This window comes from Motacilla alba, chromosome 4, assembly GCF_015832195.1.
Source record: "Motacilla alba alba isolate MOTALB_02 chromosome 4, Motacilla_alba_V1.0_pri, whole genome shotgun sequence".
Taxonomy (NCBI): domain Eukaryota; kingdom Metazoa; phylum Chordata; class Aves; order Passeriformes; family Motacillidae; genus Motacilla; species Motacilla alba.
Window position 1 is genome coordinate 34,753,757 of NC_052019.1, and position 20,886 is coordinate 34,774,642.

General features: G+C 36.1%; 1 protein-coding gene and 1 long non-coding RNA gene across 6 annotated transcripts in view; one reads left to right on the top strand and one right to left on the bottom strand.

The window, feature by feature from the left end:
• The window catches only part of VEGFC (vascular endothelial growth factor C), an 83,964-nt gene extending 73,601 nt beyond the window's left edge, over positions 1–10,363 (top strand). The window contains exons 9-10 of one of the 5 annotated variants that reach the window (XM_038135284.1): positions 2,168–2,253; positions 5,579–10,356. The gene's annotated coding sequence lies outside the window, so the exon portion shown is untranslated. Of the gene's footprint in view, positions 1–2,167; positions 2,254–5,578 lie in introns of all 5 variants that reach the window. The other 4 variants (XM_038135285.1, XM_038135280.1, XM_038135281.1 and 1 more) reach the window with 4 other exon arrangements.
• On the bottom strand, positions 534–17,451 carry LOC119700330. The gene is made up of 4 exons (XR_005256740.1): positions 17,341–17,451; positions 14,528–14,642; positions 2,657–2,692; positions 534–582 (listed from the first exon to the last, which is right to left on the bottom strand). It is a non-coding gene; the product is annotated as an uncharacterized LOC119700330 (long non-coding RNA).
• Positions 17,452–20,886: the final 3,435 nt, after the last annotated feature.

Here is a 20,886-nt window from a genome sequence, read left to right on the forward strand (position 1 = left end):
ATCTGTATTTCCCTGTTAGCCTTTTCCACATATCACTGTTAACTCTAACCGTTCTATTTCCCTTTTTTATCCAATCTCTCCCTAAAAATAGCATTGCTTTCTTCTCTGTTATCATTAACACCACTTTCTTTTGTTTCTTGAATAATCATGCCAACATTGGATTAATCTTGTTTTAGATACCTGGAGTTGCTCTTCACTACACATACATGAAAGCAAGTGTTAAAAGAAAAGTCTGAAATTTCACATTCCAAGTCTGCAAATGCAATCTGTCCAAGCAAATAATGATAATATTAAATATAACTACAGTTGAGAGCTCCCCAAAGCAAACTTGCAAAAAAAAAAGATAACAGATACATTGATCACCCTAGCAGATACCACTTGAAATAGAAAGGATAATTTACAAACAAAAAACCAATTTATAATATCACTCTCCCAGTAAAAAAAAAAAAAAAAAAAAAAAAAAGCTTTAATTCTGCTGCATTCTGCAGTCTAACAGTGCACTCACCCAGTCCTTGGTGTCCAGCGCAGCATTTGGAACTAAATTCAGCCATGTTAGTGAGTTGTGTTCACATCTCATTGATGCTGTGAGGAGAATAAAATCTTGGGTTCAAGGGCAGGTAAGGAGATTCCTCATATACCCCACAAAAACCCTGAGGTCTGCGCTCTTCCTTAGGACAGATGTACCCACCCCCTGCTTTACAGCACTGTGAAGACAGATGAAATGGGGTTATGGAATCTTTCCTAGAAGTATAATGCCATTTTTAAGGATAGATACTATTTGTAAGCTCAAATCCTATGGATGTGCTTTTCACTAGCCTGCGCCCTGTCCAGTAATTTGGATGAAGAACACTTTCGGGTCAATGTCATCCATGGGTTACAATCAGAGTAGATACTATTGGTTTCAGCTTATCCAATCAGCTTTTGTAAACCATTTAAGAGACACTTATTTTAAAGTGCAGCAAATAACCTCTAACTGAGGCACAAAAATACCTTGGACTTGTATTGCTTTCAGAAAGAAAAAAAAAACACAAAAAAATCCCTTAATCATATGAGCAGACACACTGCCTGGAGGCTTAGTTTGAAATAAACGCTGACTAGTACTAAGATCTAAGTTCACTTCCAAACTATGAACAAAATACAAATATATGTTTTATGTAGAGAATAATCTTTTATCAAATGTAATTTCCAAAAATAAGAGAGTGAGCTTTCAAATACATATTGGTGTTAACTGTCAGGAAACTATAAGGCTGTGTGACAGCACACTCGTACATTTATTTGAAAGAACAGGCTGTGCAACAATGAGATGTCTTGATATTGCTGCAAGTATTATGTATAAAAGATCAGTATTCTTTTGAAAGATTAATAATAGTAGCTTACGCTTTAGAGAATCCAAGTGGTAGAAGTTTATCAGTTCATTCAGTACATTACTGCAATAAGTTTAAAAACATTCAAGCTTTCATAATCATAGGTCTTTATGTTTCAAAGATCTATGAGTTGACATTTCCTTTTATTATGTCATTGTTTTCTTTGAAACGTGTAAGAAGTATATCTTATATTCTTTAACTGTAACTTAATATGAAAAGCAGTACTAAAATAACTACTTTTATTTTAGTAATTCTGACAATGATAAACAACCAGTGGGTGAAGAAAACTTCACCTTTTGTAGCCTACAGTCTCAGTTCAGTTATTCACTCTATCTCCAGTCAGAGTCCTACAGAACTGTGCACATGGATTCCTAAACCAGCATCTTCTCTCTGAGAGGTTTCAAATTGGGAATGCAGCTGCAGCCACCAGCGCTGACAGATTCTGGCTTCTTCTGTGACTTACCCATCAGGCAGCTACTAGGGCCAGCTTGGAATTAAGATCAGCTGTATTAGGGGCTTCCTCAAACTCCCAGGAAGAAGAATTGATACTCAAAAAAGTAAAACTAAATTAATTAATTACTAAATAAATAATAATCTCGGCCACTGAGAAGAACACCAAGAAGAGGTTAGCTGAAGGGAAGTCAATACCATACATCTGCAGGATGATGCTTGTTGCTGACATCACTGATTATTTGTTCTGATCTGAATAGCATTTTTCATTTCAGGGGCTTCATTTTAACACTGATGTCTCTTCAGAGTAACAAGGCCTAGTAAATGTCATCAAGCACTCTTGTTCTTTACAGGTTGTTCTATCATTGATTACTGAAGAAGGGAAGAGCTATGTTTACTCAGGAGTATTTTACCTGAAAACTCCAGGTTTCAAAGAGTGGTAACTATAGCTGTTGCAACTCCCTAGCTTGAGAAGACATCATCTATAAGTTTTGTTCCTTTTCCATGCAAAATGAAGCAGCAGATATCTACTGGGATTTCTTGCTTGCTCTCCCAGAGAGAGCCAGAAACACTGTGAACTTCAAAGCATGCTTCATGGAAAAAAGACTCAAAAAATAAGACAGAGAAAACTGAAAATCTCAAAATTTATGAAGCGTTAATTAAGATTAGGAGCATTTGAAACAACTTCTACTGACAGCAAAACCATTTATGTGAGGTTTGGGAAGTTGTGAAACAGACAGCTTAAACCAAATTGTGGTCTCCACTGTTTTGTCCCTGCCATGAGAGTTTGCAACACAGTGAAATGCCACACCAAAACATATCTAAACCTTAAGCATACTCACCATTCAGTGTTGAAAAGCTCCTTCTCACTGAAGAATCTGTAAAAAGAAAGATGAAAGGATACATAAAGGAAAAAAACCACAATGAATTAGATTCACAACTAAGGTAGGTATCTCTCACAGATAATCACTATGAGAGATACCTAAATGCTAAATTTAGACCTAAAGGATTCCTCTTTAATTTGCTCCCAATTCATACAAGGTGATTTTTGAAGTAATTTTCCCTAACCTGAAGATGCGCTTTGGCAAATGCCTAAAATGCAGGGTATATACCTAAACTCTATCAAGACATGTAAACTGATGACTTTTCTATTTAATCTGTTCAGTAAAATTCAGTAGATGCTCAAAGTTCTAACAGCTTTATGTCCAAAATTCAAGTGAAAGATTCTTAGTTCTGTTTAAGTTAATATACTTCATATAAAATAAGTAAGGAAGGTTCAAGTCAGAAATGGAGAACACAATATTCTAAACTAGTTGACTTGACCAGGATTCCAGTGCTATTTGTTTGACCATCATATTTTTGTAAGAGAACACCAGATGTTAGAGAAGGGGCTGAACTGTCCTGGAGGTTACCACCTGCTGTAAGCCAGTAGTTCTGGAAATTTTACGAGTATGAGAATAAATCCTTTTCATCTATTTCATATGACTATTTCCCATTTCTCATGGGAAATGCTTTTGTCATGCTTTTCTTCTGTAGGATATGACATGCTTAGCTCTCTTTGAGTAAGTGAGATGCAATGGTTCTTCAATGTGCAAAGAAATTCCACATGTTTTTGTATTTTTGCTGTGATTTCATTAATTTGTAGGGTAAACTGACACAGTTAGAACTTGTTTATACTTAAATTTTCAGCTGCCTTGCCAGGTGTGCTCTTGATTATTTTGGAGTATTTCTTGGTTTACAATGCTTATTTAATGATTATTTAATACTTTATACATACCTCGATGAAAGCAATACATTTCCATTTCATAAACTGTTATCTTCACCTGTAGTAAGGTATAACCACTAAAACAATTCAAAAAAGAAAACCATTTTGAATCAAAAAGCCTCTTTACATAAACTTCAATTGTTTAAAATCTATTAAAGAGTTAAAATAAGTAGTAAATTCACTTATGCCAGTTATAAAAGTCTGAAATACTTCAAACCATCAAGGAAAATCTGAGATCTGAAAGGCAAAATACTACATTAATTATATACATGAAAAGTCTGTCAAACATTCATCCTCAATATTGGCAGTAATTTCGTGGCAAAGACTTGGGGCTAAAGTCAGGGCAAGTTTCAATTTGAAGTGAGTGGAGGAGCACACATTCCCCTTTGGCTGGCTATGGTGACCTGCCCATGAGTCCTGCAGAGCTCAGGGCTGCAGCTGCTGTGTTCTGGGCATTTTGGCCAATTCCTATGGTGAGCTCTGTATCTTCCACTCACTTTACAAAAGATGTTTCTCCAGATAACTTCTGTAAGGCTTTAGGGATGCTCATGCAAACCAAGAACATATTTTAGTGTAGTGCTTGGCATGAAGGAATGAAATGCACTTGTGTATTCACAGTGCTTAGCAGCAATACCAGGTCATTGATCCATGACATTCTGGTGGGACGATTTCAGGTGATGAAAGTTTAACTTGTTTTACAGATCAGAGAAAAAAGGTGGAAAATCCATCTTTTTACTTCCCATCACACTCTTTGAATACTAAATAATATATCGGACTCTAAGGAAAGGACTGGATTCACAAATCTAGTAATTCTCTTAGTGGACTTCAAGACTACTTAATCTGAATTTATGTGAGATAGAGATCTACATATTGACCATGAAACTGTGTTATATCTTACTTGCATTGTTTCTGATGAAGCTGTCTACTAAATGAGGAAACTTTTAATTTGACATTTTTTTGCAGTAAAAAATTGTCATTGAAGAATTAGATAATGTTCTGCTTGCCTGTGTTCATGACCCAAATGTCTAAATTGATACTTAACACTCACATGTCCAAATTTATCTTAGCAGAAATGAAAAAACAGAAGTAATTGCCTTTCAAAGACAAAAACAACATTCAGGAATTGATGAGAGCCTATAAAACCTTGAAAGTTTGTTTTTCCCCATTGATAACGTTAATTTATCCTTATTATTTGCATTGCCTACATTTTCTTTTGTCTTTACACCAAACAAAACAATCATTGACCTAAACTGTCATCTGCTGAGTAGAAAACTATAAGCAGAGAAGCTGCTTAGAAGCTCAGCTGGATCATTCTATCTGCTAAGACACACTGTGTATGAGAAAAGCATCAAATATGCCCCTAATGCACTGAACAATAATGTTACAAAAGCTAATTTATTTCTTTAGTTAGAATTCTGATGCATTCTCTTTTACTTCCAGAATACACCAAGCAGTAAGCATTTCTAACAGATCTAATCCCCCTCTCATGCCAAAATACAGAAAAAAATGTTAAACATACTCTCTAGAGGTACTTAACTACAAATTACACAGAGAGCACTGCAAGATTTTCATAGCTCCATAAAAACATCATTACAGTACTATTCATCTATTTTGTACATTTTCAACAGATGAAAAAGTGTATTTAATTGAAAAATAAACACAATAGAAATAGTTTTCTCTTGCATAAGCCATTTCAGAGCAGAATTAGGCTGTTTTCTAAACAGTCCATAAACAGCAGACTAATTCTCATGACAAGATGCAAACAAGACACATCCTCTATTTCACTACAAACTTTGAAGAGAATTAAAAATTCTTCAAGTTCTGCACAACCAGGTACTAAAATCTGGTATCCAGAACTAGTGAGACATGCTGTCTCACTATATTATATCTGATTCATAAGACAGAATATATGCAGTTTATATACAGTCTGATCCTCTATAATGTTTACCATACAGCCACTGGCCAGCTTTTCTGATCCATTGCTATCCTTTTCCTGCAGGTACTGTTTGTGTGAGAAACACCAGTATCTTCACAAGAGCAGAGCAACAATCTCCCTTCTGGCTCAGTTGGCTTCATGAATCCTTCTCTATGGAATCTCATAACCCCACATCTGTACACATCTTGCTAAAAAGTATCCAAAAAAATCTGTATTGTGATCCAGAAAAGGGGAGCTGATTGCCTTTGAACAACAGGACGAGAGACAGTGAGGAAAAATATTGCATAACAGTTCTGGATCTGTAATAAAACCATCTGTCCCCATTCCCCCAAGGGTGCTAGAATTGTAGCTCAGTAAGGCTATTTGTTTTCTTCCCATTGCTTTCTATTGAAATTAATTATTTCGGTCAATTTATATGAAGAAATAAGTCTTGAATTCTAACATGCTTTAATTGGGAAATGATTCCCAGGCAGAATTTAAATACTTACATCCAAGTCAAGCAAAAAGATGCTTAAACTATGGCATAGCTCTTGGTGACCTCTCACAATTATGTCCTTTTTTCAATGACTGATCAAGAGAGTATCTATGTTCTTGGTTTTTCTTTTTTAAGAAATGGAATATTAGCATAAAAGTATAGAATATAGCTGTTTTTTCTAAATATTAACAACGGTTGCTAAATCCTACAGATGTATTCCAATAACTGCTTATAAATAAAGCTTATATAATGTATCTCCATATAAATAAATAAATAAATAAATAAATATGAAGTATATATACAGTTAACTAGAGTGAAAATAATCAGAGAGATTGTGGAGGGTGGTCTGGGGTAAAACTGTTGTTTTGAACACCTTCCTATTTTGCTAGATAAAATACCATTACAGATACATACAAAAATAAAATTGCAAGGAATAAAAAATCTCTTTCCAGGTACCATAGTGCCCTTACAATTAAGAATGATAATTTTAACCTAAGAAAATAAATGATCCCTCTGCTAGGTCTTAGAGAAGTTAATTTCAGAGACTGCAGCAGTTTGCAAACCTTTTCAAGTGTGTCCCATGACACATGATCTCCTCAGTACATATTATGAATGACTTACAGACAATAGGGGTTTTTCCCTATTGTTATATAATGGGCAAGAGAACATATGTTTAGCTTTTTATAAGAAATTATATTTTAAGTAGTATTACTTGAAATGAATTTTATGTAAAATGGTACATCAAGTCTCTCTGAATTCCTCTCACTTTTTTGCTTCACCACTTAATTTCTCATGCAATCTCTCTGTAGGGATTTCTCTCCCAGCATTGTTTCTGTAGTTGTTTGTTAATTCCCTATTCATCTCCTCACTTCTGAAACTGAGACCAACTGCTGTTTGCCCCTGGATCGCACCACAGCCAGTTTTGGAGCATCCAGCATCTTGGATACTTTCTCTGTCTACAGTGATAGATAGCTGTGAATGTGGCATCACATAGTTTCTCTCCTAATGAAGCAGCTCAGACCCAAAATTGAGCACAGTGATTTTAAACTTCAGATGTTTACACTGCAGGACATTTAGCATCTCCTCTAATAAGACTCACCTTCTCTTTCATAAGATGTGGTAATGAAAATATCAGTCTTCTCACTATTCTACATACAGCTTCTCCTACAGCACTTTGAATTAGTTATTGAGCAAGGGAGATGAAACTCTTAATTCTGGTCTCTGTAGCAAATTTCCAAATTTGTGCAGGTGGATAAGAAAAGTGCTCTGCTGAAGGCAGTTTTGCCTTTCCAATTCATTTTATGTGCTAGCTGCACACCAGTTACAACTGAAGGCTGAATGTTATGCCACTGGGCATAAAATTCTGATTAAAATGACATGATTGAAATGATTATATAGGCATAGATACACTGACAAATTAGTAAGTAATTTTGGTTCTGTTAAGCAAATGCACAAATATTTCTGAGCTCATTTACTTCCCGAGTACAAACTTGTATAGTAGTTGCTTACACTAGGTGTGTAATTCCAGCTGCTTTTCCACACAGCGTGGTGAAACTGTAAAACTTGTGGATGCAAACAGGAAAAATGATTACTTTGGATCAAAGCCCTCCACATTTTTTTTCTGTGGTAGGAACATTGGAAAATTATGTGATGTTATACTCCATTCATTAGTATCACGTTTGCTCAGTAGTCAAGTAACCACTTGTTCCTAAGTGGATGACTGTGCCAGCAGCATTTCTGGACATAAATTAAATGTATATTTGACACTTAGTTCTGCATCACTTAGAATGCTTTCCAGAAATATTTTAAATAGTAAGTCTAGGAATGCTAATTATGCATCATTCAGCATTACAAAACATATTTTTCAGCAATTACTGTCTTTAAATATTTAATCCAGTTTTCCCCAATATTTAGAATAGGAAATAACTGAACAATCTCATTTCCAGCTTCAAAGTATTGGCAAAAATAAATTTAAAAAAAAAAGCTGCCTCCAAGATATTATAGGGCAATATCAGTCCAACCCAGATATGTGCCCAGTTGGCTCCAGAGAAACCTTCTAATTGGTTAAAGCACTTCAAAAGTCAGTAGGAATCCAAATCAGACATCCAAAAACTCGTAAAATATGATGGGATTGCTAGTTTAACTGAAGTACATCTGCACCAATGCATGCCACTCGGACAACAACCAAGAGGAGTTGGAAGTCATTGTGCATATGTTCTCATCAGAGAAACAGTTCTGGGCTTCTCAGTGCAAGGGAGACATTGAGGGGCTGGAGCAAGTCAAGAGAAGGGCAACAAAGCTGGTGAAGGGCCTGGAGAACAAGTTTTATGAGGAGCAGCTGAAGGAGCTGGGGAAATTTAACCTGGAGAAAAGGAGGCTCAAGGGACATGATCTGGCTCTCTACAAGAGAGGTTTAGTGAGGTGGAGATAGAGCTCCCAAGTAACAACCTGAGAGGAAATGGCCTCAAATTGCACCAGAGGAGGTTTACATTGGATATTATGAAAAAAATTCTTCACTAAAAGGGTTTTCAAGCACTGGAACAGGCTGACACAGGAAAGTGGTTAGGTCACCTTTGCTGGGGATATTTAAAAGACATGTAGATGTGGCACTAGAGGACATGGTTTAGTGATGAACTTGGCATCTCTAGCTTTAGTTTGGACTTGATGATTTTAGAGGTTTTTCCCAACCTAAATGGTTCTATGATTCCTTGGATACAGTCATCTTCCCAAACATTTCACACAGAAGAGTTTGACACAGAAGAGAAATCATATCCAGCTATGGCCAAAAGTGCTTAAGAAAAAAAGAGTGGAATTAAATCTCAGATGTTTAACTATTCTGTTGAACCATCCAGAAGTGATCTTATTCATTCTGTTACATTAACTACTGACCAGAATACACTAATACTATTGAATAGTTAGTAGAATACTAAAAGGTGACCTCAGAGACTAAACATAGCAAGAGTCTTGTTTCAGGCACCAAGCATAGCTGACACTTCAAGGCTGTCAGGTATAAATGCAAGGCCTAGAGAAGATCAGCATTCGCTTGGATTTTCAAGATGCCACTGGACAGCTCTTTCATTAAGCATTTAGATTAAACATTGAACTTTTACTTTCTCAGTTAATTCATTTTATGATGTAATTTCTTTTGTTGTTTCTGTCTAAGATACTTAATTATTCAATTGTATTACTTAACTAATTTAGGTATTATTAAAATTTTACTATGTTCTTATCCTAAATGGATTCAGTAGTTTTAATATTGTTTCATCTCCACAGTACTTGAAATACTTCCCAAATGCCAAGTAGTCTATTTAACCATGTCAGTATTTTTATGCATATACAAAGACACCCCTTGTGAGAAACACTTATTCTAGGAATATTATGTCATACAACTTTTATATTAACAACCTTCTCTGCTACTGACTCTAATCCCACTAATAACATTTTGAATAGATTCCATCATTGTCTGTGTCTCTTGCTACACCTGAGAAGGCATTTGATCTCATACAATATGTAGCACTTGCTATTGTTCTAAAAATTCCCTCTATTGGGTTTTCTGTGTGAACGGTTTCTGAAAATTATGATGGTTGAATTTGTCGTCAAGTCAGTCATTCTGAGAAAGCTCATAAAATCCCAAGAGACTTGCAAAGAACAATCAATCCCTACATCAGGAAGCAAAAAGGAAGTGCCAACCCAGTGGAAATTTATTTATGACATGTTTGAAGTCTGTTGAAATAACAAAACGCTGGACTTAACCATCAAACAGGGCATATACAAAGGCAATGAAATTAAATCTTATTTTCAACAAGGGAATGGTATTCAAGTAACTATTAAAAACTTGATTTTTTTTTTTAAGTCACTCCTGGAAAAGGTAAAACAAAAAGGTAAAAGTGATCATCTATGTTACATTAGGCATCAGTGAGAAATTTTCCTTGAACTATATCCTTGCAGGAAATTGGCTAAATGTAGCCCCTTGGCGCCAAGGAGGTCATGAGCTCTGCGTCAGTGCTAATTCATTTTTTCTGACCGCATTGTGTTGGGAAATCCTGATTCCCAGTGCTGAAGTGTAAAAGAAAACTTTGAACTCTATGGGATTATGCATATAATATGCCAAACATTAATGAAATTTCATTTCCTTATACATGCAAGGAGTGTATTTACGCAGAAAATGTTCCACATATCAGTAATTATTTTCTTTTGCAAAAGTTTCAGACAGTTTTCTCTTCTGAAATGAAAATTGTATTTGGAATTAATATACTTAATAAAATGCAGGTTTTTTCTGTTATTTTTTTGTCTCTGGAGATTTAACCGTAATTACCCAAATTAAAACATTCTTAAAGCAAAAATAGCCTGTAACCACCTTTCAAGAATCTGTCAATGGCAAACAGATATTCAAGATATTCAAGAGAAAAAAAAAAAAAAAAGGCAGCAAGATAATTCTTCTTTACAAGAAGACCACAAAAATAATTAATCCAAGTGTGAACAGAGTAGAGACCAAAGCCACCACACCAACAGGTTTTGCCTCCAAGTCAAACTTGCATTTTAAGCCCTAGCTTCTGCTTAATAGAAGACAGTCTGGAACATAAGTCCTCAGAAGCTGAAAAACATACCACAGCAATTAAACACTACAGTTAAAAACCTGCAAATTGTATTATCCAGATAAATCAGTAGATGAACAAAAGTGACAAAGATTAAGGTAAAATATTCTCAAAGTTAAAGGTTCACCATGCTTACAGCACACATCCCTCAACAGACCACTCTACTGACGCTGGCTCCAAGTATGCCAAGCTTTAGGTTATACAGTGAATGGTGTGGCTGTGTTTAATGAAAGTGGGGATAATTCTGGAATGTTCCACTTCGGAGAGGAAAGATAATGCTCTCTTCACCCAATATACAACTACTATGCATGTGTAGAAAATGGCTAGAATTCAGGACTCTGTAAACCTGCTTGAAAAATATTCAAATCTTTGTAGACCCTCCTTGAAGACTCCCAACTGCTCTTGCACTGCTTCACCTGCTCCATGCATCAGTGTTCATTGTTTGTCTAGCCAGAGCTGTGCTGAACTACTTCTAATCTATGCTCAGATTCCTCTATAAAAGGGAATAGGAAGGACAGGCCACAAGTAGCCCTAAACAAGTAATGAGAGTCATTTTTTTCTCTGCACTGCAAGTAGTGAGCTTTGGAGAGTCACACCTGCAATGGCATACCAGGCACACTCCTCCTGCATCCACTGCCACCCACGAAGCAGCCTTCTGAAATGGCTCTTGCAGAATCTGGGAAAAATAATGGTGTCTTCAGCAACAGAACACAGAGATTTAGATAAGGCAGAATATCTTTTCCTAGTGCTGAAATGCTGTGGCAGGGTGTACAAAGGACACATAGGAGTTCTAAAGGTTAGGATATATATCAATCAACAGCAAGGAGGAGGGTCAATCCCATCAGAACATGTATTAACTGTAAATTTATTCTAGGAGAACAAAGTATATTTCTCCACCATGGCAAGAATTATGAGTTTAGATAATGTTAGGGAGCAAGTTGGCTGCTAATCACATATAGGAGGTGATTTCTTTCTCGCCCTTGTGTGGCACTTCCACATTGGCGGGCAGATAATAGTTGTCAAAAATAAAATAAACAAAAATTTGCAGGCACCCCAGCCCTTGCTGAAAATGTAATGAAAGCTTTTGTTGTCAAGTTGTCTATCCTGAATAGACAATTCTGAATACAGAGTATTCTGAATACAGTAGTTAATACCTCTTGGAAAAAAAATTCTAATAAAATTTGTCTCCAGTTGCTTGTGAAAAGGCAACAGTAGTTCAGAGCTGTTGGCTCTTTTCCACAGTGTCTTAAATTCTGCCTTTGGAAAGCAGATTTTCTCCAGGCTCTTTGGAGAGCAATAGTTTCTCACTAAAGTCAGTGCAGCAACTTCTGTTAATAAACAGTGTCCAGAACACAGCCTTTAAATCCCTCCCAGGCATCATTGCTTAGTTCTTGCAAGTGAGAAACCATTTACTATTATTTTGTATCCATGAGCTGTCCAAGAAGGACATTCAGGAAACATTGGGCCACAGTAACAAAGGCAAGGCTAGCTGCTTATATATTTCTACATAGAATCATTTAGGTTGGAACACACTTTTGAAATCATTGAGTCCAACCATTAACAGCACTGCCATATTCACTACTAAATCACATTCCCAGCACCAAGTGCACAGGTTTGTGAACACTTCCAAGGACAGGGATTCTCCCACTTCCCTGAGCATCCTGTTCCAATGCTTGACTACCTTTTTAGTAAAGAAACTTTTCCTAATATCCAATACCTATACCTTCCTTGGCACAATATGATGCCATTTCCTCTTGTCCTATTGCTTGTCACCTGGGATAAAAGATGCACACCCAGACCTTGAACATACATAGGACATGTTTTTTTGGTTGGAGGAAAATAGAGGAGTTTATGTAGCACCCTATCTAAGCATCAGATTTCATTCCCAGAATCAAACTGACCCAGCAAAAAGAAGTTTCTGAGACCATGGAACAAGTTTTAACTCTCAGCACAAAACAAGCCATAAAACACTCCACTGCTCCACAGCATGTTTAGAATGTTTAATACAAAACACAAAGCACAACGTCCTTAGCTGACACAGAATGCCTTATGCTTGAACTGAGTTAGGGATATTAGAAAAATAACTTTTATTTCTGCTAATGTGATCAGGTATCCTATCTAAGCTTATATTACTGTAGGAAGATACGTAATTGAAAAACACAAATTATACTTCATTCTACTTTTTTTTCCCCCTTTACTTCTCATCCCATTTTACTAAATAGCTGCTACCAGATTGAAATGGCAAAACTCTTGAGAGCACTTATCCAATTCCTACCCATAATCCATTTAGCATATGTTACATACTGAGCTTATTGTATTATCATTAGGGAGGTGGTTTCCATTGCCACATGTCCATAATCATTAGCCATCTGACTTGTGCAGACTCTTAGCATCATTATTTAAAAGTGATTCGAAATACTACTCTTATTTGGGGCCAATACAGGTTACCTCGTGCAAACAGATCTTGTTCTCCTCCTTATCTAAAGAATCTTTTTGTTTATTTGTTTTAATTTCCTTGCAAAGGTCCCTTCAGCTTGACTTCTGGCAGTTATAACCTCTTCCTACTTTCTCTGACCTACAAGATAAAGCTCTCTTTCATGCTGTCTTTAGGGCAGGAGGGAAGAGGTTCTTTCTTGGGTCAGGATTCATCCAGATAAGCCTGGAAATCTTTCTTTGAAGGGTGATGGGTTTGGGGTGTTTTGCATTTTGACCTGCAACTGTTTTCTGCATTTGAGCCCTTGACCTATTTAGTTCAAGGTAATTAAATTAGTATATTGGGAAAAAAATTTCTCTTAAACATAATTTTGCTTTTTTCATACTTATATTTTCTACTGATATTTTTGTCTGTTTTAGCATCTGGAAATATTTTTTTAAAACACATACTTAGTAATTCTTATAGTTTCTCACTACGCATTAAATAGCTTTGTATCTAAGCCAAATAAATATTTTATAAAGATGAGCATTATTAGACATATCCACATCCAGACACTGAAGAAATAACACACACACACACGTTAAAAGGGGAATTTAAGCACGTGTCAGTATTGCAATGCATCTCTCCACAAATTCAGGGTTTGTTTTGGTCCCCACACTTACAGTATAATGTTTATTCTCCTTTAAGTAGTATATACAATTTGGGACCTAAGCATAATGTCCCTCTTCAAGTTAATGACTATGCACAAGGGCTGCCACTCACACATCTTGTAGGTCAGACTAAACGCACGTTAGGTGTTGTCCCACATCCCGAGGATGTTATTTGATGTGTCAACATTACAGTTTTTCTTTTTATTAGTCCCAGGAGTTGCACTAATTTTGACAGCTGCTAAACTCGTTTCCCTGCATTTTAAATTTTCTAAGACAATCATCATAAAGGGACAAATCCTGCTTGGCTTTGCATGGGAAAAAGGCTTTGCGCAAGCCTTTTAAAACGTGATGAAAGCGAAATGATTGTTAAGACTTTATGGTTTGTTTGGGTTTTTCTTTCCATTCAAAGCAAGGCAAAGTACCCAAGCAGTGATCTTTGTTCCTCTTTTTCCCTCCCTACTACATTAATAAGGAAACTACCTAAGCCCTGACCTTTAAAAATACATATTCTGACAGTTCCTAAACTAAAGGTAAGTATTTGTTTAATTAAATAACTTCTGAAGACAATTACAGAATCAAATCACTCATGTAAGTATTTAAGCAAATCTCTTTTGAGGAAATCTCTTACCCTTAAACTTTAATTTACAATTAAAGTGAATAAAAATATATTTTTAAATGGAAATAGGAGCCATGTTTTATGCTGCTGCTTCTCCAGAACGTGTATTATCTAAGCTTTTTCATATATCTCATACCTACTATGTGACAGATGTTGGAAAAGCCCCCAAAATAATATAAAAAACACAGTAGTAGACCTTTTGCCTTGAAAGTGAATAAAATGGGAAAAGCAGGAAGAATTACCTCAAAGGATGCTGCCACTGCAAGAAAAGGAGCAGTACATTTAGCCGAGGAGATTTGTGATGTGCATTTCAAAGGAGGAACTGAAGATGTTCATCCTTCCAGAGGATCCACCATCCTTTCAGATAAAGCAGCAAGTAGAGAACATAGTTTAAAATGTTAATGAAATTAAGCATCCGAGCCACTATCATAAGCTAAGCTCTACGCTGCATTCATTTCTTGCAGGTAAAGGATTCATTCCAATGATTTTCCAAAAGCAAGTCTAGAAGTGAGTTTAAAGGCCAGAATGACATCGTATATGCTGTCAGAGATCTTACTTCCCCTCTCATTTTCACCCCATGGAGCTATTCAAAATCCTGATATTCATATGTGAACCCAACCAACAGGCTGGCTTCACAGACATGTACAATCCTACTTACAACCAGTCCTACACGTTTTATTTCTCATTATCCTATGTTGATTTGATTGGTAACAAATTCAACGAATTCCCCCAAGCCAAGCCTGTTTTGCTCATGAGGGAACCTGCTGAATGATCTCTGCCTGTCCTTATCTCAGCCCACAAGCTTTTTGTTATATTTTCTCTCTCCTGTCCAGAGAAAGGATCAACCAACTACACCTATTGGTTTGCAGTACATGAAACTTCAATTGCTTTCTAAACTGTAAGAAATGCATCAAATTCCTTCCTTTGGCTTGTAACAATCTGTTCTTTGAGAAACAAAGAAAGACTCAAAAATCACCTCAGAGGGGAGAAATGAAATATGGTAAATCTCCCAAATCTTTGCTTGTACATATTCCACTGAGTAAAGACAGTAAGTGCATTTATTATTTAAAGCTTCCCAGTAGAGACGAAGAAGGAGTTAACAAAAATTATGGTCAAAAGGTGATAGGTGGCAATACTGGTTGCACACAGTCTGATGAGAAATGTTGTTCAGTTCTGATAAAAGCTGGCGGAGTTTCTAAAATTTAATTTAATACCTTTTTCTTAAAGAAGTTATTTAATTTAACAACTTTTCAAAATTTACATAAATTATCATTATGCTTGCCTATGAAGTAAATTATATTTTCAGTTACATAGTGATATATTGTGATGACATCAAGATAGTGTCACTAGACAGCAGTGTGCAGAAGTTATCTGCAGGTGACAGACTCATGCCAACAGCTGTATGAGGTTAACAGGAGTAGATGCCTACAACATGGGTTGCTCTGATTAGGCAAATTTCTTACCCCATAGCTGACTTCCTTTGAAACCAAATCTCAAGGCAAATATTTGATTTTATTTTACCTATTGGTACCCATAGGAAAATGGACTAGATTTTCCCTCTTCATGTCTATGACTTCATGAAGAAATAGTTCATGCTCCTTTGCAATCTCAAGTTGCACCATAGCCTTATTCAACATTCACCCACAAAGCTCCTCAACACCACCATTACAGTCCTGTCCTGAGATACTTATGGCCGAACTGAAGGCAGAGTCAAAAAAGTCTTAAGGGCTATTTTAAAAAGCTTTTCTTTAACAGTTGCCTTGAAGGCATTTCCTTCCATTGTCTTTTGAAAGCTATGTCAGCTGTCCATTGTTCTTCATGGAGGGGGCTGACAGCAAGATTTTTATATGTGCCTAAATTTCAGCGTTATTTTCCATTTTCAATGACATTTAACTTCCAAACTATTCAAATACATAACTTTCAGGACTGGGATTTCAACACGTGTATGACTTCAAAACTGGTTTTATGGAGTGCTACATGGATACAAATCATAAGCCAGTGCTGAAGAACACCTGTTTTCCAAGAGTCAGCAACCTAGTGCAGCATTTTAGTGAGTTCAGATCATTTTTCCCAGCTCCATGCACATGTATTTTTCACAACAAATACATCGTCTCTTCAATATTTGTATTCAGCTAGACTAGTATCTTTACAAATTTTGATTATTTTGCCATAGTTTCTAATTAAGTTAATGTATTTCAGATTCAATGTTTCTACTAATTTTTTCCTTCTATTACACATTTCTGAAATATTTTCATGTTTTTTGAAAAACATCATAATCTCTCACCCTCTATGCTTTATTACTTCCTTCTAGGTCATTGTTATCTGAAAATATCCTACATATTCCTTTTATTCTGTTATTCAAGACAATAATTAATACTAAGTAGTAGCAGTTTTAAGTTAGATGATTGAGGAATACTATTTAATAAATTAACATTGAAGCAGTAATCTATTTCATCTCATAATGGTGGGAAATACAAACATTGATTTTATTATTAACTTTTTTTCACCCTCTCCACTGCATATTTTGAAATGTTACTCATGATTCCAAGTGATTGCAAGTGATAAATCTGAGACAATCTAATGTGATTTTGGAAAAAAATGTTAAAATTGTGTGTGTCTGCCATTATTCATTATTCTTTTCCTTATTTTTGTTTTAAGATTTAAATTTCTATTCTGTATCCTGTAAGAAGAGACTATGGAAATTTGAAGAATCACCACAGGCACACAACCTGAAACAGCAAACACACTGAAAGATTCAATATGATCCTTATGGTTCATTGCTAACCCAAGATATTCTATGATAATTATATTGTATCTTGTAAAAATAATTTGCCTTCATTGCTCAGATCCAAGGTATAAGGAAAATAAAGAACAAAAATTTTAAATGAGATTATGCATTTATCACATTTTGTCACACAGTTAAATCTATGTCAGAAAAAACTATCCAAGAATAGACATGCTCCAAATCTCTTCACACATTCAGAAATTTTAAAATTTTAGTTCAGATACTGAAATCATCTAAAATACTTTTCTCACAACATATAAAATTACCTACCTTTATTTTACAGTTCTGACTTAATATGACAGCTAGGTCATTTTATATAAGATTCCTACGGCCTCCAGCCTGTCCTCTCCACCTCAAACAACCTGGTTTCCTCAGTGGATTGCATCAGAGATGGAATAACAAACAAGTAATGCATGTGTACTTCGATTTTCACTTTATAATTTCCTTAGTTAATATAAAAGCTAACTTTCAGTTTTGAGAAACCAAGGAAAAAAATCATAATATTGAGGATATAATGAGAGTTAGGTATTTCCTACAATGCAATGGAGTAATTGAGCAGATTTGTTTACAAAAGGAGTTTTTTTTCCCTCACAATCCAAGTCCCCTCTATTTGATTCTGCAGGAGAAAGTACAGACTTTTTTTTTTAATGGTCAGATCTGTGAGTGGAGAGAACTGCTCTATCCTAAATTCATCACTGGGGGAGACAATTTTGCTGCAGGAATGTGAGAGATGACATATCAGGAGAAGTCAGCCTTGGTGGTGTGCCACAGAGTTGTGAACTGATGAATAAACTTAAGAGGAAAAAAAATACAGCCAAGTGAAGAATTGTTTTAAGGAGTAAAATATATCATTAGACACATAGGATTACATTCCAGAACAATCTAAGAAAAAGACAAACTACTACCATTGAGTCTTATGGATTGTGGGGTGAAAATTGTAAAAAAAATGTGTGCTGCTGTCACCTTCTTGTTTACTGAAGACTTTCCAAAAATACTAGATCCCACTAAATGCAAGTAGTAAACATAAAAAGTAAATCTGGAACAGCCCCATTAAGGTCATTTTTGGGCTCCAAAACTGGGGTAAGTGACAACAAATCTAAAGCCTTCATAAATGCCCAGAAATAATCCTCTAGAAAGGCACATGCTTTCTTCCAAACTAAGTTCTAAGACCAAGTGAAACGGAGTCCTAAAAAAAGTTAAACTTCCCCCCCTTTTCATGGAAGTCCAAAAAAAAAGAGGGAAAAAAAAAAAAGCCGTCGGAAATCATGCACACAACTTTGTTGAAAGCAGACCACTGCTAAGTAAACCTTCAGAGCCGCTTTGTAAACAGCCAGAAACATCCAGTCAGTTTTCTGTAAACAGCTAAGTCACGCACCAGCAGAACACAGCAGCCTTCTGTGGAAGGCTTTGGTTGATGTTTAACAGGGTTACATTTCAAGCCAGCTAATAGTCACAGCTATTATCATTGCAGTTCGGTTGCACAAACCAGAAAACTCCTCAAAAAGTGGGCCACAGACTCTTCTGCTGTGGCCATGCTGTTAGGAAATAAATCAAAGAGAAAATCAATAGATCTCCTAAAATACAGCACACCAATTTATACAAGGTCCATTCTTAATCTTCATGAATAAGCAGAAGCGACTTAGTTCACCTTGAGTTTACAAGTTTCAACCCAGTGCAACAGACATATATACAAGTATTTATTCTATCCTTGTTTGCTTCTTTCTACTCTATGCTTACACCCCATTAACATATTTTGAGAAGGAATTAAAATGATCATGTGAGTTATTTCCTGATCTTCAGAACTTGAAATATTTAAAATTTGTATTTATTCAAAGCAATATTATGTGCTTTATTTGAATAAATTATCTTCTTAGTTTTAGTGATCCTTCTTAGTTTTCTTTATAAAGTGAATGCATAACCACCACTCCCACAGAAATAAAATTTAGTTTAACAGCTTAAGTATTTTCATCCTGTGTCTTTCATGGCACCATAAAATAAACTAAATTACTGTAAAACACTCAAAGTGTCACAGCAATGAAGACCTGGAAAGTTGACCACAACTCAGCTCTTACAAATTGCCTTGTGAAAGTTTTAAAACTTCCAAGCTTTTCTAGGTTGAAAGGCAAATGAAAATTGTTAACAGAATGAGTATACTTGCGTATTTCCTGTACATCATACGTTTTCTGCAGAAATAAATTCCCTATGGCCCATTCTCCACGTCAGTGATATAAATGAAAAGTGACACTGTAGCACTTCTACACTAAGGGCTTTTGAATGTTCATTTTTATTCTCTACAGATGTAAGAGTAATAAATATTACACAGCCTGATTATCAATTGTTATTTTGCAGTAATGATGACTATTTTTGATGGTGTATATAACTGAGCTTAAGGCTGAGTTTAAGTACCCAAATTCTTCTCTTTTTTTAAGAATTTGAAGTGGTTCTAGCTTTTCAAAACTTGAGAACTGGTAAAGAAATTTTAAAACTTTTAAATATATATACATAAATTACTGCAATCCTGCATTACTAATGCAAGTTTCTAAGTGACTTCAATAAAGTATGGACCTAAAAAGAGGAAACTAGTACTTTCAAATAATTGTAAGCTGGAGGATAAGCCTGACTAATGTATTTAGGGCACCTTGATATCTGTGATTAGCATGCAAAATATGTTAGGAATTTTGTTATGGCATCGATTCTGAACACTGTTTCCCAGCCCAAAATTTGACAGATTTCTATAAAGCTGCAGATTTGTTCTCAGAGTTGTCTGCTTTTTTAAAAATCTTACTATTATTTTGTAATAAGTCTAAATTGAAAAGAGGCAAAGTCACCAGGCAACTTGACAAAACTCCCTGAACAGATGAGTTAATTAAAAACTATTCTCAGATAGAAATAATATTGTTTGCATATCTGGATTGCTACTAGTCAAGCTAACAATTGATTTGTTATAGAATCATAGAATCACAGAATATGTAGAGTTGGAAGGGAAACCCAACTCCTGGCTCTGAACAGGACATCCCCAAGAGTCAGACCATGTGCCCAAGAGCATTGTGCGAACACTCCTTGAACTCTGTCAGGCTTGGTGCTGTGACTTCTTCTCTAGGGAGGCTGTTCCAGTGCCCAACCACCCTCTGGGTGAAGATCCTTTTTCTAATATCCCACCTAAACACCTTTAGGCCATTCCTTCAGGTCCTGTCACTAGTCAACAAGAAGAAGAGATCAGTTCCTGCTCCTCCTCTGCTCCTCACAAGAAAGTTGCAGACTGCCCTGAGGTCTCCCCTCAGTCTCTTCCAGGCTGAACAGACCAAGTGACCTCAGCTGCTCCTTTTATGGCTTCCCTGCTCAGGGTCTCCATGTCTTTGTAGACTGTCTTTGAATAGACAGTAGACTCTCTCTCTAATAGCTTGATGTATTTTTATATTGAGGCACCAAAAACTGCGCACAATATTCAAGGTGAGGCTCCCCAGTGCAGAACAAAGCAGGACAATCCCCTCCCTTGCCTGATGCTCCCCAGGACAGAGCTGGCCCTCCTGGCTGCCAGGCACTGCTGACTCGAGTTCAACTTGCCATCAGCCAGGACGCCCAGGTCCCTTTGCGCATCAATGCTCTCTAGCACCTCATTTCCCAGTCTGTAGGTATATCCAGGGTTGCCCCCTCCCTGGTGCAGAATCTGGCACTTGTCTTTCTTAAGCTTCGTACAGCCAGTGATTGCCAGACCTCTGATTTGTTTACATTAAGTTTTTGCTTAGTTTATGCTAAGTTGTAATTTATAAATAATAATATCTTAATGTTTTTATTTGCTTTAAAAGGCAGCATTAG